The following is a 26,747-nucleotide window of genomic DNA, read 5'->3' on the forward strand; positions in this document are numbered from 1 at the left end:
TTTCCAACACGAAAAAATTGCAAGAAACTGTGTATACTATGCATTGGCCTTTACTTTGTGTGCATGAATTGTTCTTTTATGACATGCCGATGCATAGGAAGAGAGTTAGACTTCGTTTTTACTTGATATATGTTACTTTGTGCTCACTACTAAATTACAAATCATTGTTAATTAAAATTGGCTTTGATATACCTTGGGATCCGGGTGGATTCACTACTTGAGCACTATATGCCTAGCTTAATGGCTTTAAAGAAAGCGCTGCCAGGGATACAACCCGGAAGTTTTAGAGAGTCATTTATTTCTGTTGAGTGCTTTCATATAGTTTAAAAACAACAAAAATAAAGAGGGGAACCCAAAACTTTTTCAAAAAGAAAAGCGAAAGTGAGAAAGACAAGCATTGTTGAAGTGGGAGCTAGCCTTGAACTTTGTTCATGCTCGCGGAAACTTTTTGAATCTTGATTACAGAAACTTTTCAACAAAAATAATTATCCCCTTGTACAATTCCATTGTATTATAAAAATAATGTGCCAAGGTTTGCCTTTAGGATGTTTACAATGCTCGTTGGTTTGTGCGGTGCAGGACAGAAACTTTGGCTGTAGTGTGCGATTTTTATTTTTTTACTGTAACGTCAAATGGTTCTGATTCTTTTTGCACTGTCTTTCTATACAAATTTTTTATTTGTCCTAATTTTGGCAGGATTTTTCATGTATCATAAGTATGGTGAATGTTCAGATTGTTACAGACTGTTCTGTTTTAGACAGATTCTGTTTTGATGCATAGTTTGCTTGTTTTGATGAAACTATCAATTTATATCAGTGGATTAAGCCATGAAAAAGTTATACTACAGTAGACACAATGCAAAAACAAAATATGAATTGGTTTACAACAGTACTTAGAGTAGTGATTTGCTTTATCATACTAACGGATCTTACCGAGTTTTCTATTGAAGTTTTGTGTGGATGAAGTGTTCAATGATCGAGAAGGTCTCGATGTGAGCAGAAGGAAGAGAGGCAAGAGCTCAAGCTTGGGGATGCCAGAGGCACTCGAAGTAAATATTCAAGGAGACTCAAGCGTCTAAGATTGGGGATGCCCCGGAAGGCATCCCCTCTTTTTTCAACAAGTATCGGTATGTTTTCGGATTCGTTTCGTTCATGTGATATGTGCAATCTTGGAGCGTCTTTTGCATTTAGTTTTCATTTTTCTTTTATGCACCATGCTGGTATGAGATAGTTCTTGGTTGATTTATAGAATGCTCATTGCACTTCACTTATATTCGTTGAGTATGGCTTTATAGAATGCTTCATGTGCTTCACTTATATCATTTGAAGTTTGGATTGCCTGTTTCTCTTTACATAGAAAACCGCCATTTGTAGAATGCTCTTTTGCTTCACTTATATTTGTTAGAGCATGGGCATATCTTTTGCAGAAAGAATTAAACTCTCTTGCTTCACTTGTATCTATCTAGAGAGATGACAGGAATTGGTCATTCACATGGTTAGTCATAAAATCCTACATAAAACTTGTAGATCACTGAATATGATATGTTTGATTCCTTGCAATGGTTTTGCGATATAAAGGTGGTGATATTAGAGTCGTGCTAGTTGAGTAATTTTGAAATTGAGGAATACTTGTGTTGAGGTTTGCAAGTCCCGTAGCATGCACGTATGGTGAACCGTTATGTAACGAAGTCGGAGCATGAGGTGTTCTTTCATTGCTTTCCTTATGAGTGGCGGTCGGGGATGAGCGATGGTCTTTTCCTACCAATCTATCCCCCTAGGGGCATGCGTAGTAGTACTTTTCTTCGAGGGCTAATAAACTTTTGCAATAAGTATATGAGTTCTTTATGACTAATGTGAGTCCATGGATTATACGCACTCTCACCATTACATCATTTCTAGCCTCTACGGTACCGTGCATTGCCCTTTCTCACCTCGAGAGTTGGTGCAAACTTCGCCGGTGCATCCAAACCCCGTGATACGATACGCTCTATCACACATAAGCCTCATTATATCTTCCTCAAAACAGCCACCATACCTACCTATCATGGCATTTCCATAGCCATTCCGAGATATATTGCCATGCAACTTTCATCATCATCATATACATGACTTGAGCATTTATTGTCATATTGCTTTGCATGATCATAAGATAGCTAGCATGATGTTTTCATGATGTCATTGCTACGCTAGATCATTGCACATCCCGGTACACTGCCGGAGGCATTCATATAGAGTCATATCTGTGTTCTAGTATCGAGTTGTAATATTGAGTTGTAAGTAAATAAAAGTGTGATGATCATCATTATTAGAGCATTGCCCCAGTGAGGAAAGGATGATGGAGACTATGATTCCCCCACAAGTCGGGATGAGACTCCGGACAAAAAAGAAGAGAATGCCCAAAAAAAAGGAAAAAAGAGAAAACAAAAAAATGAGAGAAAAAGAGAGAAGGGCAATGTTACTATCCTTTTACCACACTTGTGCTTCAGAGTAGCACCATGTTCTTCATATAGAGAGTCTCTTGAGTTATCACTTTCATATACTAGTGGGAATTTTCATTATAGAACTTGGCTTGTATATTCCAACGATGGGCTTCCTCAAATGCCCTAGGTCTTCAGGAGCAAGCAAGTTGGATGCACACCCACTTAGTTTCAGTTTGAGCTTTCATACACTTATAGCTCTAGTGCATCCGTTGCATGGCAATCCCTACTCCTCGCATTGACATCAATTGATGGGCATCTCCATAGCCCATTGATTAGCCGCGTCGATGTGAGACTTTCTCCCTTTTTGTCTTCTTACATAACCTCCATCATTATATGCTATTCCACCCATAGTGCTATATCCATGGCTTACGCTCATGTATTGCGTGAGAGTTGAAAAGGCTGAAGCGCGTTAAAAAGTATGAACCGTTTGCTCGGCTTGTCATCGGGGTTGTGCATGATTTGAATGCTTTGTGTGGTGAAGATGGAGCATAGCTAGACTATATGATTTTGTAGGGATGAGCTTTCTTTGGCTATGTTATTTCGATAAGACATAATTGCTTGATTGGTATGCTTGAAGTATTATTGTTTTTATGTCAAATGATAGACTATTGCTTTGAATCACTCGTGTCTTAATATTCATGCCATGATTAGACATATGATCAAGATTATGCTAGGTAGCATTCCACATCAAAAATTATCTTTTTTATCATTTTCCTATTCTAGGACGAGCAGGAATTAAGCTTGGGGATGCTGATACGTCTCCGTCATATCTATAATTTTTGATTGTTCCATGCCAATATTATTCAACTTTCATATACTTTTTGGCAACTTTATACTATTTTTGGGACTAACATATTGATCCAATGCCCAGTGCCAGTTCCTGTTTGTTGCATGTTTTATGTTTCGCAGAATATCCATATCAAACGGAATCCAAACGGGATAAAAACGGATGGAGCTTATTTTTGGAATATTTGGAAAATTCCGGAAGAAAAATTCACGCGAGACGGTGCCCGAGGTGGCCACGAGGCAGGGGGCGCCCCTGCCCCCCCGGGCGCGCCCCTGACCCTCGTGGGCCACCCGTAAGGTGGTTGATGCCCTTCTTCGGCCGCAAGAAAGCTAATTTTTGGTAAAATATCACGACGAAGGTTTCAATCCAATCGGAGTTACGGATCTCCATATATATACGAAACGGTGAAAGGGCAGCAGACCAGAACGCAGAAACAGAGAGACAGATCCAATCTTGGAGGGCTCTCGCCCCTCCCACGCCATGGAGACCATGGACCAGAGGGGAAACCCTTCTCCCACCTAGGGAGAAGGTCAATGAAGAAGAAGAAGAAGGAGGGGGCTCTCTCCCCCTCTCTCCCGGTGGCGCCGGAACGCCGCCGGCGCCATCACCGTCACCGCAATCTTCACCAACAACTTCCCCGCCATCAACACCAAATCTTCCCCCCTCTATGCAGCGGTGTAACCTCTCTCTTACCCACTGTAATCTCTACTTAAACATGGTGCTCAATGCTATATATTATTTCCCAATGATGTATGGCTATCCTATGATGTTTGAGTGGATCTGTTTTGTCCTATGGGTTAATTGATGATCGTGATTGGTTTGAGTTGCATGTTTTATTATTGGTGCTGTCCTATGGTGCTCTCCGTGTCGCGCAAGCGTGAGGGATTCCCGCTGTAGGGTGTTGCAATATGTTCATGATTTGCTTATGGTGGGTGGCGTGAGTGACAGGAGCACGGACCCGAGTAAGTAGGTTGTTTGCGTATGGGAATAAAGAGGACTTGATACTTTAATGCTATGGTTGGGTTTTACCTTAATGATCTTTAGTAGTTGCGGATGCTTGCTAGAGTTCCAATCATAAGTGCATATGATCCAAGAAGAGAAAGTATGTTAGCTTATGCCTCTCCCTCATATAAAATTGCAATAACGATTACCTGTCTAGTTATCGATTGCCTAGGGACAAATAACTTTCTCGTAACAAAAAGCTCTCTACTAAAACTAATTTAGTTGTGTCTTTATCTAAACAGCCCCTACTTTTTATTTACGCTCTCTTTATTATCTTGCAAACCTATCCAAAAACACCTACAAAGTACTTCTAGTTTTATACTTGTTCTAGGTAAAGCAAACGTTAAGCGTGCGTAGAGTTGTATCGGTGGTCGATAGAACTTGAGGGAATATTTGTTCTACCTTTAGCTCCTCATTGGGTTCGACACTTTTACTTATCGAAAGAGGCTACAATTGATCCCCTATACTTGTGGGTTATCACTGTGTTATTGTTGTTGTTGTTGTTGCTGCTGCTCTTCTACGTATATCTAGACATCATCAGAACATTAAGGTAATACTCTTCCTTGTTGTTATGTAGCCTAGGATTGCATATTTAGACATTAAGTACAGTGCATGTTGCTATGTAGCCTCAGATATATTACACATGGCCTTAGTTAACCTAACGATAAATGGGTTACAAATACATTTAGTTAAAAGTCTGATTCATCGATTAGTCCCTTATCAGCCGCCGGCCTATATGGTACCAGCTACCGATATCCTGAACAGTGAGTATATATAAGCCATGGGATGAAACTAACCTCGACGGAAAATAGCAGTCGTTCCCAAAATTGTCCTTTGTAGGTACATCGAGAGGCATGTTAAGCACAACAGGCTAAGCATCAACCAAAATTATCCATGACAGACAAAATAATCTCCAAAAGATAGCTTCAGTGTGAAGGTTTAAGCACGCTAGTAAAGCAAAACAAGTGGAAAGGGGTGTTAACTGCAACAGGCCTAACATTTAACAACAAGCAATCATAGTCATTCAAACTGGTATTGTGACGGTCTAAGTACACTAGTTATTGTTAAATAAAAATGGAAAGGCGTGTTAACTACAAGATGCAGCAACCAAATGTAGTCATTCATAGTGGTATTGTTGAAACTGGTATTGATGAAATTGAACTGCACAGTTCATACTTGCACATATAGAACATCACGTTGTGAATAACTAGAATAAACAAGGCATACTACAAACAACCAAAGATAGCATTTGAAACTGGACATATGCTAACTACAAACAACCGAACAATAAAAAAATGTTAAAAGAGGCATATGCTAGCTATAACAGGCTTAACAACAAGCAAATATATGCATTCCTATCGGTATGTTTAAAACTAGATTGATGAAATGTACTACACAGTAAATAATTGCACATATAGAGTATCACATTGTGAACAACTGAAATAAATAAGGCATACTGCAAACAACCAAATATAGCAATTAAAACTGGACATATTCTCACTACACTACAAAAGGGACTCAACAAAACAAATCATGGGTTTCCCCAGGTGAAGAGGCACGGCAAAACAAATCATGGGTTTCCTCACTTATCACAGATGGGCTCGTTCCCGTGGGAAGAGCACGGACCCTGGATGTGCTCCATGTTGTTGCTGATGGGCTCCTTCCCCTTGGAAGAGCACGACTGTAGGGTGCCCTCCCTGATGTCGCAGACGGGCTCTTTCCCCTTGGAAGAGCCGAAGAGGGTGCCCTCCTCGTGGTCACCATCGATGAGGTCTAACTTGGAAGCTGTGGATCCCAAGCCAACGTCGCAGAACATGTCCTTCAGAAATGACAAAAGGGGCTCGATGGCGATGTAGGATGGCAAATTCTTGACAGCGAGCCATAGGAGATCAGCGGCGGGGCTATGGATGAGATCAACGGCGGTTGAACCCGAGGGGTTGGGGGTGGGCCACTTAACCTGTGACATAGCCAGCCTCAGGCCGTCGCTGTGGACAACCTCAATGTCGTAGTCGGCGTCTGCGACATACCCGCATACTCTAGCCCGCTGATTGAGTGCCTGCGGCCAGTAATGGTCATCAGATGATGACCCACAAGTATAGGGGATCTATCGTAGCCCTTTCGATAAGTAAGAGTGTCGAACCCAACGAGGAGCAGAAGGAAATGATAAGCAGTTTTCAGCAAGGTATTTTCTGCAAGCACTGAAATTATAGGTAACAGATAGTTTTGTGATAAGATAATTTCTAACGAGCAACAAGTAACAAAAGTAAATAAAGTGCAGCAAGGTGGCCCAATACTTTTTGTAGCAAAGGACAAGCCTGTACAAACTCTTATATAGAGAAAAGCGCTCCCGAGGACACATGGGAATTATTGTCAAGCTAGTTTTCATCACGTTCATATGATTCGCGTTCGGTACTTTGATAATTTGATATGTGGGTGGACCGGTGCTTGGGTGCTGTCCTTACTTGGACAAGCCTCCCACTTATGATTAACCCCTATTGCAAGCATCAGCAACTACAAAAGAAGTATTAAGGTAAACCTAACCATAGCATGAAACATATGGATCCAAATCAGCCCCTTACGAAGCAACACATAAACTAGGGTTTAAGCTTCTGTCACTCTAGCAACCCATCATCTACTTATTACTTCCCAATGCCTTCCTCTAGGCCCAAATAATGGTGAAGTGTCATGTAGTCGACGTTCACATAACACCACTAGAGGAGAGACAACATACATCTCATCAAAATATCAAACGAATACCGAATTCACATGACTACTAATAGCAAGACTTCTCCCATGTCCTCAGGAACAAACGTAACTACTCACAAAGCATATTCATGTTCATAATTAGAGGAGTATTAATATGCATAAAGGATATGGACATATGATCTTCCACCAAATAAACCAACTAGCATCAACTACAAGGAGTAATCAACACTACTAGCAACCTACAGGTACCAATCTCAGACTTAGAGACAAGAATTGGATACAAGAGATGAACTAGGGTTTGAGAGGAGATGGTGCTGGTGAAGATGTTGATGGAGATTGGCCCTCTCCCGATGAGAGGAGCGTTGGTGATGACGATGGCAATGATTTCCCAATCCCGGAGGGAAGTGTCCCCGGCAGAATAGCTCCGCCAGAGCCCTAGATTGGTTCTGCCAAGGTTACGCCTCGTGGCGGCGGAGTCTCGTCCCGAAAGCTTGATTCTGATTTTTCTTCGGACGAAAGACTTCATATAGCAGAAGATGGGCACCGGAGGGCCACCAGGGGGCTTACGAGGCAGGGGGCGCGCCCCCACCCTCGTGCCCAGGGTGTGGGTCCCCTCTGGTATTTTCTTCGCTCAGTATTTTTTATTTATTTCCAAAAATAACTTCCGTCGAGTTTCAGGACTTTTGGAGTTGCGCAGAATAGGTCTCTAATATTTGTTCCTTTTCCAGCCCAGAATTCCAGCTGCCGGCATTCTCCCTCCTTATGTAAACCTTGTAAAATAAGAGAGAATAGGCATAAGTATTATGACATAACGTGTAATAACAGCCCATAATACAATAAAATCGATATAAAAGCATGATGCACAATGGACGTATCAACTCCCCCAAGCTTAGACCTCGCTTGTCCTCAAGCTGAAGCCGATAACGATAAATATGTCCACATGTTTAGAGGTAGAGGTGTCGATAAAATAAAATACGGACATGAAGGCATCATGATCATTCTTATAATAGCAACATATATGGATATTGTCATATGATTTCTTATGCTCAAGTAATAATCTATTCACAATGTCAAGTATGAATCAGAAACTTCATTGAGAACCAACAAACTATAATCTCAGTCATTGAAGCAATTGCGATTTATCATAACATCAAAAATAGTCTATGTCAGAGCTTTCCAGCAAGTCCACATACTCAACTATCATTTAGTCTTTCACAATTGCTAACACTCACGCAATACTTGTGGTTATGGAGTTTTAATCAAACACAGAGAAAGATAGGGGCTTATAGTTTCGCCTCCCAACCTTTTACCTCAAGGGTAATGTCAACAATAATAGTTCATGATAACTTACATCCAATTGGATATATATACCAGGATCTTTCCAACAAACTGAGCTTGCCAAAGGATAAAATGTAAAAAGAAAAGGTGAAGATCACCATGACTCTAGCATAAGGTAGGAGATAAAAGTAAAAGATAGGCCCTTCGCAGAGGGAAGCGGAGGTTTTCATGCACTTTCAGGGTTGGATGCACAAAATCTTAATGCAAAAGAACGTCACTCTATATTGCCACTTGTGATGTGAACCTTTATTATGCAGTCCGTCGCTTTTATTTCTTCCACATCACAAGATCGTATAAAGCTTATTTCCTCCACACTAATCAATCATACATATTTAGAGAGCAATTTTATTGCTTGCACCGATGACAACTTACTTGAAGGATCTTACTCAATCCATAGGTAGATATGGTGGACTCTTATGGCAAAACTGGGTTTAAGGGTTTTTTGGAAGCACAAGTAGTATCTCTACTTGGTGCAAAGAATTTGGCTAGCATGAGGGGGAAAAGCAAACTCAACATGTTGGATGATCCATGGCAATATACTTTATCTCAGATATAAGAAAATATAACCCATTACGTTGTCTTCCTTGTCCAACATCAACTCTTTAGCATGTCATATTTTAATGAGTGCTCACAATCATAAAAGATGTCCAAGATAGTATATTTATATGTGAAACCTCTCTTTCTTTATTACTTCCTATTAATTGCAACGATGACCAAAGCTATGTTTGTCAAATCTCAACAACTTGTAATCATCATACTCTTTCTATGTGAAGTCATTACTCTCCATAAGATCAATATGACCTCTTTGTTTCTTTTTATTCTTTTTCTTTTCTTTTATTCCCTCAAGATCATGGCAAAATAGTCAAGCCCTTGACTCAACACTAATCTTTATTATATAGCTCACGGACTCAATTACATAGAGGGATCATAAAGCAAAATTCAAAACTAGATCATACCAAAAACTTTATTCTACTAGATCAAGATATTACTAAAAGGATCAAACTAAGAAAAACGGTAAAGATAGAGATGTGATGGTGATACGATACCGGGGCACCTCCACCAAGCTTGGCAGTTGCCAAGGGGATTGCCCATACCCATGTGATTATATCTCCTTTTTCGGTGATGTTGTGATACTCTTGGCGATGATACTCCTCAGGATACGATTCTCTTCCTCAAGCTTATTGAGTTGCTGCTTGAGATCCATTATCTCCTTACGAAGCTTACCCGTGATGGTTAAAGCTCCTTGCACCCATGGATGCTGCATAGCTGCGGGAGAACAAGTAACACTCTTTTTCATATTTTCATAAGAGAGAAATTTAACATTGGAGGGGATGACCGAGTTTGGGATAGCTGAGCTCTGTAGTTCCCCCATTGTGAAGCCTGCCCGGAAACGAGAAGTAACTTCTTGATCCTCCTCCATGGCATCTATCCTTTTCAAGTCAGCTTCCATCTCTTCCTCCGTTGAGGGCCCAAAGTGATAGGCATCGCTGTTTGCCCCTGGACTTGGTGTTGGATGAGACACCCGACTCTCCCCGACTGACTCTTGAGAAGACATCTTGCTCTAATTTGCGGCAAAAAACAGCTCGAAACAAGAACAGAGGACAATTGCGTGATACCGGAGTCAAAACCTTCGGGAGAATATATAATGAATTTTTACCGACCAAAATATGTATCGTGCAAGAAAACGGAGTCCGGAGGCACAAGGAGCCCACGAGGCAGGGGGCGCGCCCAGGGGGTAGGGCGTGCCCTCCACCCTCGTGGAGGCCTCGTGTCCTTCCCGGACTGCTTCTTATTTTTGTATTTTTCTAAATATTCCAAAATGGAGAAAAATTGCCATTGGAACTGTTTTGGAGTCGGTTTACTTACCGTACCACATACCTATACCTCTTCGGAGTCCGAAACGTTCTGGAAAGTGTCCCTTATGTATTCCTCCGGGGTTACGGTTTCAATAACATTGGTTTCAACATTTATAGGATTACCTGAGATATAATGTTTGATTCTTTGACCGTTCACCACCTTCGGATTTGTGCCTTTGAAGTTGTTGATTTTTATGGCACTGGAACGATAGACCTCCTCGATAACATAAGGGCCTTCCCATTTAGAGAGAAGTTTCCCTGCAAAAAATCTTAAACGAGAGTTGTATAATAATACATAATCACCTACATTAAACTCATGCTTTTGTATTCTTTTGTCATGCAATATTTTAACTTTTTCTTTAAACAACTTGGCATTTTCATAGGCTTGGGTTCTCCATTCATCAAGTGAGCTAATGTCAAATAACCTCTTCTCACCGGCAAGTTTTAAATCATAATTGAGCTCTTTAATGGCCCAATATGCCTTGTGTTCTAGTTCGAGAGGTAAGTGACATGCTTTTCCATAAACCATTTTATACGGAGACATACCCATAGGATTTTTATATGCAGTTCTATAGGCCCATAGTGCATCATCAAGTTTCTTAGACCAATTCTTTCTAGATCTATTAACAGTCTTTTGCAAAATTAATTTGAGTTCTCTATTACTCAATTCTACTTGACCACTAGACTCTGGGTGATAAGGAGATGCAATTCTATGATTAACATCATACTTAGCAAGCATTTTACGAAAGCACCATGAATAAAATGTGAACCACCATCAGTCATTAAATATCTAGGGACTCCAAACCTCGGAAAAATAACTTCTTTAAGCATCTTAATAGAGGTGTTATGATCAGCACTACTAGTTGGAATAGCTTCTACCCACTTAGTAACGTAATCAACAACAACTAAAATATGTGTATATCCATTAGAGGCAGGAAACGGTCCCATATAATCAAAGCCCCAAACATCAAATGGTTCAATAACAAGTGAATAATTCATAGGCATTTCTTGACGTCTACTAATATTACCAATTCTTTGACATTCATCACAAGATAAGACAAACTTACGGGCATCCTTGAAGAGAGTAGGCCAATAAAAACCGGATTGCAATACCTTATGTGCAGTTCTATCTCCAGCGTGGTGTCCTCCATAAGCCTCGGAGTGACACTTGCGTAGGATCTGTTCCTGTTCATGCTCAGGTACACAACGTCTAATAACACCATCTACTCCTTCTTTATAAAGATGTGGGTCATCCCAAAAGTAATGTCTTAAATCATAGAAAAACTTTTCTTTTGCTGGTATGTGAAACTAGGTGGTATAAATTTAGCAACAATGTAATTAGCATAATCAGCATACCATGGAGCAGTACGAGAAGCATTTATGACATTTAATTGTTCATCAGGAAAGCTATCATCAATAGGTAGTGGGTCATCAAGAACATTTTCTAACCTAGACAAGTTGTCTGCAACGGGGTTCTCAGCTCCCTTTCTATCAATAATATGCAAATCAAATTCTTGTAGCAAGAGAACCCATCTAATAAGTCTAGGTTTAGCATCTTTCTTTTCCATAAGATATTTAATAGCAGCATGATCCATGTGAATAGTTACTTTAGAATCAACAATATAAGGTCTGAACTTATCACAAGCAAATACAACTGCTAAGAATTCCTTTTCAGTAGTAGCATAATTTCTCTGGGCATTGTCTAGAGTTTTACTAGCATATTGAATAACATTTAATTTCTTATCAACTCTTTGCCCTAGAACAACACCTACATCATAATCACTAACATCACACATAATTTCAAAGGGTAAATTCCAATCAGGTGGCTGAACAATAGGTGCAGAGATCAATGCTTTCTTAAGTATTTCAAATGCTTCTACACAATCATCATCAAAGACAAATGGTATATCTTTTTGTAATAGGTTAGTCAGAGGCCGAGAAATTTTTGAGAAGTCCTTAATGAACCTCCTATAAAAACCGGCATGACCAAGAAAACTTCTTATACCTTTGATGTCCTTGGGACATGGCATCTTTTCAATAGCATCAACTTTAGCCTTATCAACTTCAATACCTCTTTCAGAAATTTTATGCCCCAAGACAATGCCTTCATTAACCATAAAGTGGCACTTTTCCCAATTCAAGACAAGATTAGTTTCTTCACATCTCTGCAAAACTCGATCAAGGTTGCTCAAGCAATCATCAAAAGAGGATCCATAAACGGAGAAATCGTCCATGAAAACCTCACAAATTTTTTCACAAAAGTCAGAGAATATAGCCATCATGCATCTTTGAAAGGTAGCAGGTGCATTACATAAACCGAAAGGCATATGTCTATAAGCAAAAGTACCGAAAGGGAAAGTAAAAGTGGTCTTAGCTTGATCATCAGCTGACACATGTATTTGAGAGAAACCAGAATAACCATCTAGAAAGCAAAAATGTGTATGTTTGGATAATCTTTCTAGCATTTGATCAATAAAAGGTAAGGGGTAATGATCTTTTTTAGTAGCTTTATTTAATTTGCGGAAATCAATTACCATCCTATAACCTATAATAATTGTTTGCGGAATCAATTCATCTTTATCATTAGGAACGACAGTAATACCTCCTTTCTTAGGGACACAATGGACAGGACTTACCCACTGACTATCAGCAACGGGATAGATTATACCTGCCTCAAGGAGCTTTAGTATTTCCTTTCTTTCCACTTCTTTCATCTTAGGATTCAGCCGTCGTAGGTGATCAATAACTAGTTTGGTATCTTTCTCCAAAATTATTTTGTGTTGGCATAGAGTGGGACTGATGCCCTTAAGATCATCAAGAGTATATCCAATAGTAGCACGATGCTTCTTTAGAGTTTTCAATAATTTTTCTTCCTCCTTCTCTGAAATGTTAGCACTAATAATAATAGGATATATCTTCTTTTCATCGAGATAAGCATATTTAAGAGTATCAGGCAATGGTTTAAGCTCAAACACGGGATCACCCTTGGGTGGAGGAGGATCCCCTAGGATTTCAATAGGCAAGTTGTGTTTCAGAATAGGTCCCTGTTTAAAGAACACTTCATCTATTTCCCTTCTTTCATTCATAAACATATCATTTTCATGGTCTAGCAAATATTGTTCTAAAGGATCACTAGGAGGTACGGCAATAGAAGCAAGACCAATAATTTCATCTTTACTAGGCAATTCCTCTTCGCGGTGTTGTCTACGAAATTTAGAAAAGTTAAACTCATGAGACATATCACCTAGACCAATGGCAACAACATCCTTTTCGCAGTCTATCTTAGCATTAACAGTGTTTAAGAAGGGTCTACCAAATATAATGGGACAAAAGCTATCTTGTGGGGAACCAAGAACAAGAAAATCAGCAGGATATTTAGTTTTCCCACACAAGACTTCAACATCTCTAACAATTCCAATTGGTGATATAGTATCTCTATTGGCAAGCTTAATGGTAACATCAATTTCTTCTAACCCAGTAGGTGCAATATCATGCATAATTTCTTTGTATAAGTCAATTTGTATTGCACTAGCACTAGCACCCATATCACATAAGCCATGATAACAATGATATACTATTTTAACAGAAATAACAGGCATGCCTACCACAGGTCTATGTTTATCTTTAGCACTAGGTTTAGCAATTCTAGCAGTTTCATCATAGAAATAAATAACATGCCCATCAATATTATCAGCCAAGAGATCTTTAACAATAGCAATATTAGGTTCAACTTTAACTTGCTCAGGAGGTGTATAAGTTCTAATATTGCTTTTACGAACCACATTTGAAGCTTTAGCATGATCCTTTATCCTAACAGGGAAAGGCGGGTTCTCAACATAAGCAGCAGGAACAATAGGATCATTATAAGTGATAGTCTTTTCTTCAACTTTAATAGGTGCAACTACTTTTACTTCTATGGGAGGATGATATTTAAGCCACTTCTCCTTAGGGAGATCAACGTGAGCTGCAAAAGATTCACAGAAAGAAGCTACTATCTCAGAGTCAAGTCCATATTTAGTGCTAAATTTACGGAAAACATCGGTATCCATAAAAGATTTAACACAATCTAACTTAGGTGTTATACCTGACTCCTTACCTTCGTCGAGGTCCCAATCTTCAGAGTTGCATTTAATTCTTTCCAATAAATCCCATTTGAATTCAATAGTCTTCATCATAAAAGAACCAGTACAAGAAGTATCGAGCATGGTGCGATTGTTGTCAGAAAGCCGAGCATAATTTTTTTGAATAATCATCTCTCTTGAGAGCTCATGATTGGGGCATGAATATAACATTGATTTAAGACTCCCCCAAGCTTGAGCGATGCTTTCTCCTTTGCGAGGACAAAAAGTATATATATAATTACGATCACGATGAACAAGATGCATAGGATAAAACTTCTGATGAAATTACAATTTCAATCGTTTGTAGTTCCTTGATCCCATATCATCACATAGCCTATTCCATGTCAATGCATCTCCTTTCAAAGATAAAGGGAAGAACTTCTTCTTGATAACATCATCGGGCATACCTGCAAGCTTAAATAATCCACAAACTTCATCCACATAGATTAGGTGCTCATCAGGATGTAATGTCCCATCTCCTGCAAAAGGATTAGCTAGCAGTTTTTCTATCATACCCGAAGGAATTTCAAAGTAAACATTTTCATTTTCAGTAGGTTCAGTAGATTGAGGAGCAACTCTTTGCTCTACTGGTCGGGGTGAAGATACCCCGGACAAGCCCCTCAGAGGATTACTTTCCATAGTAACAAGTGACAGTAAATTTCAGCACAATATATAAATTTTTCCTTACCAAATTCCACCTACCAAAGGCGCTTCGCTCCCCGGCAACGGTGCCAGAAAAGAGTCTTGATGACCCACAAGTATAGGGGATCTATCGTAGCCCTTTCGATAAGTAAGAGTGTCGAACCCGACGAGGAGCTGAAGGAAATGATAAGCAGTTTTTAGCAAGGTATTTTCTGCAAGCACCGAAATTATAGGTAATAGATAGTTTTGTGATAAGATAATTTCTAACGAGCAACAAGTAACAAAAGTAAATAAAATGTTGAAAGGTGGCCCAATCCTTTTTGTAGCAAAGGACAATCCTGGACAAACTCTTATATAGAGAAAAGCGCTCCCGAGGACACATGGGAATTATCGTCAAGCTAGTTTTCATCACGTTCATATGATTCGCGTTCGGTACTTTGATAATTTGATATGTGGGTGGACCGGTGCTTGGGTGCTGTCCTTACTTGGCCTCCCACTTATGATTAACCCCTATTGCAAGCATCCGCAACTACAAAAGAAGTATTAAGGTGAACCTAACCATGGCATGAAACATATGGATCCAAACCAGCCCCTTACGAAGCAACGCATAAACTAGGGTTTAAGATTCTGTCACTCTAGCAACCCATCATCTACTTATTACTTCCCAATGCCTTCCTCTAGGCCCAAATAATGGTGAAGTGTCATGTAGTCGACGTTCACAGAACACAACTAGAGGAGAGACAACATACATCTCATCAAAATATCGAACGAATACCAAATTCACATGACTACTAATAGCAAGACTTCTCCCATGTCCTCAGGAACAAACGTAACTACTCACAAAGCATATTCATGTTCATAATTAGATGAGTATTAATATGCATAAAGGATCTGAACATATGATCTTCCACCAAATAAACCAACTAGCATCAACTACAAGGAGTAATCAACACTACTAGCAACCTACAGGTACCAATCTCAGACTTAGAGACAAGAATTGGATACAAGAGATGAACTAGGGTTTGAGAGGAGATGGTGCTGGTGAAGATGTTGATGGAGATTGGCCCTCTCCCGATGAGAGGAGCGTTGGTGATGATGATGGCGATGATTTCCCCCTCCCGGAGGGAAGTGTCCCCGGCAGAACAGCTCCGCCAGAGCCCTAGATTGGTTCCGCCAAGGTTCCGCCTCGTGGCGGCGGAGTCTCGTCCCGAAAGCTTGCTTCTGATTTTTCTTCGGACGAAAGACTTCATATAGAAGAAGATGGGCACCGGAGGGCCACCAGGGGGCCCACGAGGCAGGGGGCGCTCCCAGGGGGTAGGGCGCGCCCCCCACCCTCGTGCCCAGGGTGTGGGTCCCCTATGGTATTTTCTTCGCTCAGTATTTTTTATTATTTCCAAAAATAGCTTCCGTGGAGTTTCAGGACTTTTGGAGTTGTGCAGAACAGGTCTCTAATATTTGTTCCTTTTCCAGCCCAGAATTCCAGCTGCCGGCATTCTCTCTCCTTATGAAAACCTTGTAAAATAAGAGAGAATAGGCATAAGTATTATGACATAACATGTAATAACAGCCCATAATACAATAAATATCGATATAAAAGCATGATGCAAAATGGACGTATCATCAGCTTCCTCGGCGACGTCGGGCGAAGAGACCGCGATACACCTCTTTTGGGCCAGTCACTCCTTGAGCTCCACGGGAAGCGTAGCCGGGCTTAGGCTGTGATGCTCTGGAGTGGGGGATGGGGATGGGGATCTGTGGGAAAGGGGGCGTTTGGCAGGCGTCATCTAAGAAACTCAGGGCGGTCTGGGTATGGAGATCGGTGGGTAAGCTACATGGGCAAACCGGCAGATGTTGACAATGGAGGCCTTGCAGCGGCGGGCACCTTGCTAGGGTTTCGAGTGAGGGAGGGTGTGTGTGTGTGCGCGCGCGCCCAAGGAGGTTTTGGTGTGTGTGTGTGTGTGTGTGTGTGGAAGGGGGGTGTGTTTGAGGAAATGACGCGGGTACTGAAAATTTTACTACACGGGAGTGAAATGCCGGGGCTATTGAATTTTTTGATGATGGTGCATCGCACACGGCCCGGAGATAACAACCGTGTGTTATGAAATAAAAAAACCCTCGAGGCGGGCAGATATTTTCGAGGGATGCATGCGGGATTGGGACCAAGAAACATCACACACGGTCAAAACATAATAACTATGTGTTATCAAACAGAAAAAAGCTGCAGGTGGGTATATATTTTTGAGAGGGGAAGCCTCGTGGAGCCCAATGTACTATGAGGATGTGCGTGACAGGGGCACCGGCGTGGCACACGGTTAGTTTGAGTGAACCGTGTCTGTTGTGTAATCCGACTTGTCTAATGTTCATAAATTTGGCGAAAAATGACGCGGGAGAGGGTCAGAACACGAACACACTTGCATGTGGACCAAATTTATGTATGAAAAGTGTGGTTTGATGTCCAAATACCAAATGCAACTTCGATGTGGCACCTATCACGCAAAGCGCATGGTATTGCCTGCCCTCCTCGTGTCGGCACGACGGGGATCCTAAGCTATGAATGCATGCGCCCCCCCCAACCGAGGTTCACCTAGCAAAGTGCGAAGTAGCAGCCCCCCACACACACCCACTTTCAGTCGGCGGGCCAGAGAGGCATCTCACCAAGATGGATCGTAAAACGGACCAAGAATAATCCACCTTGGACGTACAACCTCTCTCTTGTTGTTGGTCAAAGTGATGGCCGTCCATGCGACCCCGGAGATCTGCTAGCTCGCCAATAATCACGCAAGTAGCTAGTCCTCGAAGACAACCACTGCATGCGTGTGGCCCAAACATATGTATGGAGAGGTGTGTTTTTGAATACACAATGGAACAACTTTGACGTGGCACCGTGCTTTCGAACTAGAAATCCCCACACTGAGTGAGGGTTAGGTTCATGATGCATATGTATGTCACACCACACTTCAAGCCGACAACGGGGATTCATGCATGCATGCGTGCATAGTATATGCGTTCAAACTTAATTAGGTCTGAATCTCACCATGACCTATACTACGATAACACGAACCAAAGGAAGAATCCGCCATGGTAACCTATCTTGTTGTCAGTCAAGGTGATCTTGGATGTCCACGCGGGCCCACAAATATATAGGCTTGTTGCCGATAACCATACGAGGAGTGTACCGTTCAAAGACAACCACTACATGCATATGTATGGAGGTGATGCGTGCATGCATGCATGTTTGAATACCATTTCACAACATTGATGTGGCGCGTGTGCGTCGGAAATCATATAGTCCCCACACAGAGCGAGATTGGTTCATCACGTGCCATTGTACTAGCCACTTCGACTCGATGGGAGGGATTCATGCGTACCCATGCATGTGTGTGTGCTCAAACTGTATCATGTCATCCCAGAGCATGACCTATATATATATACTGTATTACAAACAAAAAATAATCCCCTCATAAGTCAAATTAACCTCTCTCGTTGTGAGGTAAAAAGTAGTGATGGACTAAGCGGGCCCACAGATGAAAAGCATCGATATCACTGATAACCACTTAAGTGGGTGCGAGAGGACAACCACCATCGCTTTGCATGTGGGCCAAACATATGTTGAATACCAAAATTCACAACTTTGATGTGCCACATGCGTCAAAAACTATAAATCCCCCACACAGAGCGAGGTTCATGAAGCGTACTACATATGATGGTCCCCTTCCCCCTCTTCGACACATACTATATGCTCCTACCGTAATACAACCCAAAAAGAATCATCCTCGATGGTGAAATTAATTAACCTTTCCCGATGTAGGTCAAAGTGATGCATGCATCGATGATGGCCTCATGGGCCCACAGATGGAAGCGTCACACGTGAGTGTCCTAGCTAGGATAACCACCGCCTGCATGCATGTGGCCCAAGGAGGTGTTGTGTGATGTTTTAATAGCCAATTTCACAACTTTGATGTGGCACGTGCCTCAGAAACCGAAAAGTCCCGACAGTGAGTGAGGCGTACTTGTTCACGGACGCGTACGTATAGTATATATGCTAGTCCCCTCCCACCTTTTGACGCGTACTATATATATACTCCCACCATAACTCAAACAAAAAAGATTCTACCTTGCTGGTCAAATTAACCTCACTGCCGGTTGTTCATCAAAGTGATGGACGACGACCTAGCGGGCCCATAGAAAGCGTCACACGCGAGTATCGAGTGTGGTGTAGGACAACCATCGATTGCATGTGGCCAAAACATGTATGTATGAAAGGGTTGTGTAATGTTTTAAATAACAAATTCATGACTCTGATGTGGCACCTGCCTAACAAAATGGCCAACCCACACGATGGCTCACAACTCGTAGTGTACTGCGAGCCACACGCCACCCCAGAACACACACCCACACACATGCCACGAATCCACCGCAACTACGATGCATGTTAAATTATCCCGCGGTGAACATATGTTACCAAAGGAGGGACATCTTAATTTCGAAAAAATAGAGATCATTAAGACGTTTTAGTACATTGATTGATTTTCTACTGGTATAATGTGCAAAAATCAAATTTGAGCTACATGCACACGTGACAGTGCACCTAAATGGATTGCAAAAACACATGTGTCTCACTGGGTGAATGTTTACTCCCCGTGCAAGAATTTTCAAACATTGAGAATCTTGATTTTTAAATTCTAGTACATCCAAAACTTTTTTGAAGTTCATGAAACTTATCGTGTTGTCTTATGGACACCAATACAAAGTGGCATTGTACTTTTTTTTGTCAAATTTAAGACAAGTTTTGATGTAATCTTTATCTAATTACAAACGGGATATTATTAATAATTGGGAACAAATATTCCAAACAGATTATTTATTCGTACCGTGAGCGTTAGACCAACAATGGATACGTGCCATGCTTCGGTTAAGCAATAAAGCGCCAACATTAATCATCCAAATAGAAAAATAATATACGTGCCGCCACACGACACTTGTGCCGTGCGAGCAGGCGTGAGTTGACGGGACGCACGCGAGCAGTCCGCCGCGCAGGCAGACCGGGAGGCTGCTACCTCTTGAGCATGCGTTGGTTTTCCCTTGAAGAGGAAAGGGTGATGCAACAAAGTAGCATAAGTATTTCCCTCAGTTTTTGAGAACCAAGGTATCAATCCAGTAGGAGACAACGCGCAAGTCACCTAGTACCTGCACAAACAATCAAGAACCTTGCAACCAACGCGATAAAGGGGTTGTCAATCCCTTCACGGCCACTCGCAAAAGTGAGATCTAATAAAGATAGTAAGGTAAATATTTTTGGTATTTTTGTTGTATAGATTGGAAAGTAAAGATTGCAAAATAGTAAACGAGATGTGATGTAAATAAAAGAGATGCAATATAATAGAAAGAGACCCGGGGGCCATAGGTTTCACTAGTGGCTTCTCTCAAGATAGCATGTATTACCGTGGGTGAACAAATTACTACCGAGCAATTGATAGAAAAGTGCATAATTATGAAGATATCCAAGACAATGGTAATGAATATAGGCACGTCCATGTCAAGTAGACCGAAACGATTCTGCATCTACTACCATTACTCCACACATCGACCGCTATCCAGCATGCATCTAGAGTATTAACTTCATAAGAACAGAGTAACGCATTAGGCAAGATGACAAGATGTAGAGGGATAAAGGGGCTGTTTGGTTGATGTCCTAGACAGCGTGCCTGGCAAATATGAGCGCCTGGCTCACGCCTGGGAAAGTGCAGCTTTGTGCCTGGCCAGGCAAGCCTTGTTTGGCTTGTGACCATGCCTGGTGGTGAATAATGCATGTCACATCAGTGTATTTAGCCATCTTTTCCTTTTCACATGCATGATTAATACTCCCAGGCAGCACCCAGGCGTCCTTTCTCGGTTGCCTGGACTAGGCTAGTGACTCTCTCCTACTTTCTAGACAGGCTAATGACGCATTGAGATTCTCAGGCCAAGCTAGCTTCAACTTATCCAGGCACCAACCAAACAAAGTACATGCAGAACTCAGGCAAGCTTCAGGCCAGGCAAGTTTGCTCCAGGACAAGAACAAACTCAAGCAATATGATATAAACCCCATCTTTTTATCCTCGATGGCAACAATACAATACGTGCCTTGCTGCCCCTACAGTCACTTGGAAAGGACACCGCAAGATTGAACCTAAAGCTAAGCACTTCTCCCATTGCAAGAAAGATCAATCTAGTAGGCCAAACTAAACCGATAATTCGAAGAGACTTGCAAAGATATCAAATCATGCATATAAGAATTCAGAGAAGAATCAAATAATATTCATAGATAATCAAGTTCATAAATCCACAATTCATCGGATCTCAGAAAAAACACCGCAAAAGAGTATTACATCAAATAGGTCTCCAAGAACATCGAGGAGAACTTTGTATTGAGAATCAAAGAGAGAATAAGCCATCTAGCTAAAAACTATGGACCCGAAGGTCTGTGGTAAACTACTCATGCTTCATCGGAGAGGCTATGGTGTTGATGTAGAAGCCCTCCCTGATTGATCCCCCCTCCGGTAGATCGCCAGAAAAGGCCCCAAGATGGGATCTCACGGGTACAAAAGGTTGCAGCGGTGGAAAAGTGGTTTCATGGCTCCCCATGATGTTTTTAGGGTATAAGAGTATATATAGGCGAAAGAAGTACGTCGGTGGAGCTACGAGGGGCCCACGAGGGTGGGGGCGCGCCCTCCTGCCTCGTGGCGGTCCAGACTTCAACTCCAAGTCTTCTAGATTGCTTTCGGTCCAAGAAAGCTCATCGCGAAGGTCTCATTCCATTTGGATTCCGTTTGATATTCCTTTTCTGCGAAACACTGAAATAGGCAAAAAACAGAAACTGGCACTGGGCCTCCGGTTAATAGGTTAGTCCCAAAAATAATATAAAAGAGCATATTAAAGCCCATTAAACATCCAAAATAGATAATATAATAGCATGGAATAATCAAAAATTATAGATACGTTGGAGACGTATCAAGCATCCCCAAGCTTAATTCCTGCTCGTCCTCAAGTAGGTAAATGATAAAAGCAGATTTTTTTTGATGTGGAATGCTACCTAGCATAATTTTCAATGTAATTTTCTCTATTGTGGCATGAATCTTCAGATCCGAAAGATTCACGACAAAAGTTTAATATTGACATAAAAATAATAATACTTCCAGCATACTAACAAAGTAATCATGTCTTCTCAAAATAACAAGGCCAAAGAAAGTTCATCCCTACAAAATCATATAGTTTAGCTATTGATGTCTACTACACAACCTTCTTGTAGACGTTGTTGGGCCTCCAAGTGGAGAGGTTTGTAGGACAGTAGCAAATTTCCCTCAAGTGGATGACCTAAGGTTTATCAATCCGTGGGAGGCGTAGGATGAAGATGGTCTCTCTCAAACAACCCTGCAACCAAATAGCAAAGAGTCTCTTGTGTCCCCAACACACCCAATACAATGGTAAATTGTATAGGTGCACTAGTTCAGCGAAGAGATGGTGATACAAGTGCAATATGGATGGTAGATATAGGTATTTGTAATCTGAAATTATAAAAACAGCAAGGTAGCAAGCGATAAAAGTGAGCGTAAACGGTATTGCAATGCTAGGAAACAAGGCCTAGAGTTCATACTTTCACTAGTGCAAGTTCTCTCAACAATAATAACATAATTGGATCATATAACTATCCCTCAACATGCAACAAAGAGTCACTCCAAAGTCACTAATAGCGGAGAACAAACGAAGAGATTATGGTAGGGTACGAAACCACCTCAAAGTTATTCTTTTGGATCGATCTATTCAAGAGTTCGTACTAGAATAACACCTTAAGAGCAAATCAACCAAAACCCTAATGTCACCTAGATACTCCAATGTCACCTCAAGTATCCGTGGGTATGATTATACGATATGGATCACACAATCTCAGATTCATCTATTCAAACCAACACAAAGTACTTCAAAGAGTGCCCCAATTTCTACCGGAGAGTCAAGACGAAGACGTGTGCCAACCCCTATGCATAAGTTCACAAAGTCACGGAACCCGCAAGTTGATTACCAAAACATACATCAAGTAGATCACGTGATATCCCATTGTCACCATAGATAAGCACATGCAAGACATACATCAAGTGTTCTCAAGTCCTTAAAGACTCAATCCGATAAGATAACTTCAAAGGGAAAACTCAATCCATTACAAGAGAGTAGAGGGGGAGAAACATCATAAGATCCAACTATAATAACAAAGCTAGCGATACATCAAGATCGTACCACCTCAAGAACACGAGAGAGAGAGATCAAACACATAGCTACTGGTACATACCCTCAACCCCGAGGGTGAATTACTCCCTCCTCGTCATGGTGAACACCGGGATGATGAAGATGGCCACCGGTGAGGGTTCCCCCCTCCGGCAGGGTGACAGAATGGGTCTAGATTGGTTTTTGGTGGCTATAGAGGCTTGCGGCAGCAGAACTCCCGATCTAGGTTTCTTTCTAGAAGTTTGGGTATATATAAGAGGTTTTGGCGTCGAGAACAAGTCAGGGGGGATCTTCGGGCTGTCCATGAGGTAGGGAGGCGCGCCCAGGGGGGTGGGCACGCCCCCACCCTCGTGGGCAGCCCGAGACTCTTCTGGTCCAACTCTTTTTCTCCATGGCCTTCTTCTGGTCCAAAAAATAAGTTCCGTGAAGTTTCAGGTCAATTGGACTCCGTTTGGTTTTCCTTTTCTGCGATACTCAAAAACAAGGAAAACAACAGAAACTGGCACTGGGCTCTAGGTTAATAGGTTAGTACCAAAAATCATATAAAATAGCATATAAATGCATATAAAGCATCCACGATGGATAATATAATAGCATGGAACAATAAAAAATTATAGATACGTTGGAGACGTATCAAGCATCCCCAAGCTTAATTCCTGCTCATCCTCGAGTAGGTAAATGATAAAAACAGAATTTTTGATGTGGAATGCTACCTAACATATTTATCAATGTAATATTCTTTATTGGGGCATGAATATTCAGATCCATAAGATTCAAGACAAAAGTTTAATATTGGCATAAAAATAATAATACTTCAAGCATACTAACCAAGCAATTATGTCTTCTCAAAATAACATAGCCAAAGAAAGCTCATCCCTACAAAATCATATAGTTTGGCCATGCTTCATTTTCGTCACACAAAAATGCTCTCGTCATGCACAACCCCGATGACAAGCCAAGCAATTGTTTCATACTTTAGTAATCTCAAACTTTTTCAACTTTCACACAATACATGAGCATGAGCCATGGACATAGCACTATGGGTGGAATAGAATATAATGATGGGGGTTGTGTGGAGAAGACAAAAAGGAGAAAGTCTCACATTGACGTGGCTAATCAACGGGCTATGGATATGCCCATCAATTGATGTCAATGCGAGGAGTAGGGATTGCCATGCAACGGATGCACTAGAGCTATAAATGTATGAAAGCTCAACAAAAGAAACTAAGTGGGTGTGCATCCAACTTGCTTGCTCACGAAGACCTAGGGCATTTGGGGAAGCCCATTGTTGGAATATACAAGCCAAGTTCTATAATGAAAAATTTCCACTAGTATATGAAAGTGACAAAACCAGAGACTCTCTATCATAAAGATCATGGTGCTACTTTGAAGCACAAGTGTGGAAAAAGGATAGTAGCATTGTCCCTTTATATTTCTCTTTTTTCCTCTTTTTTTCTTTTTTGTTTTTTTGTTTTTTGGGCCTTTCCTTTTTTTATTTGGCCTTTCTCTTTTTTTGGGACAATGCTCTATTAATGATGATTATCACACTTCTATTTATTTACAACTCATGATGAGGACATGACTACCTTGGATACGACCAAAAATATTGCATACATGCATATTTGTCAGGTGATTTCTAGTGCAAACTATTCAATAATCTATTTATGTTATCTAGAACAAAAATACTTCACACATTTTTGTATTTTGTCTAATTGCAGGTGTATGGGACATTTGTACAATCCACATATGAAGATAAGGCAAAAGGAGAAGTTTAGGTTCTGTTCAAAAAGTCCTCTCACGTCACTTTTGGGCCAAGAGAATATAGAGTCCAAGTCTCTCACGTTCTGGATTCAGATTCGGACTGCACAGACATACCTGACTCAAAATGCCAACAACTTTTTCATACGGACTCCGAATTGGGTGATTCGTTTTTTGTTGGAAAGTAGATTTCGTCCTCTTTCCAACCCAATTGGATTCACCTTTAAATTCGTCCGGAGCATTGAGATATGGACGAAACAATCTGACGCTGCAGCAGAATCTGAGTCAAACAACAAGTCCAAAGGTGTTGCATCACCTCCACTTGGGCCCATGAGCCTTGTACGACCTAGGGTTGGTTTTAGGCTGCCTTGGGATGTCCTCCCACCTCCTTGGCCGCCACCCCTTGCTCCTATATAAGTAGATCCATCTAGTAGCTTTTTTCCTTGGGATTTGTTTAGTTAAATGTTAGCCATTGCAACTTCGTGTACTTCGTTTGTGTCCAATGACCAGACCAAGACCGCTTACGAATCCCCACCATTATCAATACTTCATATATATTCGCAATATTCAGATTGCTTTATCATATTCTTGCTTGTTCTTCGATTGCTTGTAGGAATAGACCTTCGTGGTCAGGTTGATCGTGCTCCGGCGTGGTCAATAACCTCTCGGAGTTGGTTTAGTGATTGCTAAAGCGCAACGTCGTGCACGTTTGTAGTCGGATCGTCAAAGTCGTCTCCACCAAATCGATAGTTATCATCTCATCGAAAGATAGGGACACCCTCGCCTGTATCAAGTGGTATCAGTTTTCAGGTTGCTCGGTGAGAATTTCCAGTTTTTCTAGATTAGATTTATTTTCTTACCTATTGTCCAAGAAAAAACAACAAAAAAAAGTTAGATCTATTCATCCTTTGTCCAAGCCAATCTGAGCCTTTGCAATTTTATTTTCATTGTTTGCATTATTGAATTATCGGTTGCATCGTCGTGTCGAGTTGCTGGTCTTAGTGTCTAGTTCGTTTAGAGTTTCGAGTTCTGTTCATATTAGTCACGCCGCCGCTACATCGTTATCCCTTCCATTGTCCACCACCCATCCATCAATTTCCACCATGTGCTACCCACCGTTCATTGTCACAATCATAGTTGAGGTCGTTCACATCTTCGCTTGATCCAATCTGAGTCTTATCTAGTTTGTTTTGGAAATAGGGAGAGAAAAAAAAGAGACAAAGAAAAAAAAAGAGAAAAAAGTAAAAAAAAGAGTCAGAGAAAAAAAGGAGAGAAAGAAAAAAGTGCGAGGAAAAAAAAGAGAGAAGAAAAAAAAAATTCGGATCTATCTAGACTCAATCTCGTAGTTGAATTCGGATTGAAATCTGTTTTGTGCACTGTTCAGTAAAACAGGCATAACTTCCTCATACGAAGTCAGTTTTGGCTCCACGAGTACTCAAATGAAAGCTAGCGACGAGACGCATCTGAATAGTTGCAGAGACTAGTTCACTATTTGACACCTCAAAATCGGCTTCTAAATAGGTCTTTTTGCCTTCCGAAGCTCGCGGACACAGCTTATTCCAGTTTTTCAGGCCAGTTTTAGAATTTTTTTTGACTCCTCATATCAACTCGGAATTGAGTGATTCTTTTTGCATTGGAAAGATTGAGTTAGTAGCATTCTTTAAAAAAAGTTATCAAAAAATTGTATCAAACTTTTAAAGAGGAAAATTGGAGAGAGAGTTGTTGTATATCCTGCTTGGCAGTTGTTTTTCATTATTATCTTTACTGCCGTTGTGATCTTCACTTATATCTTGCTGTCCAGA

The sequence above is a fragment of the Triticum aestivum genome, chromosome 6D, assembly GCF_018294505.1.
Source record: "Triticum aestivum cultivar Chinese Spring chromosome 6D, IWGSC CS RefSeq v2.1, whole genome shotgun sequence".
In the NCBI taxonomy this organism is placed as follows: domain Eukaryota; kingdom Viridiplantae; phylum Streptophyta; class Magnoliopsida; order Poales; family Poaceae; genus Triticum; species Triticum aestivum.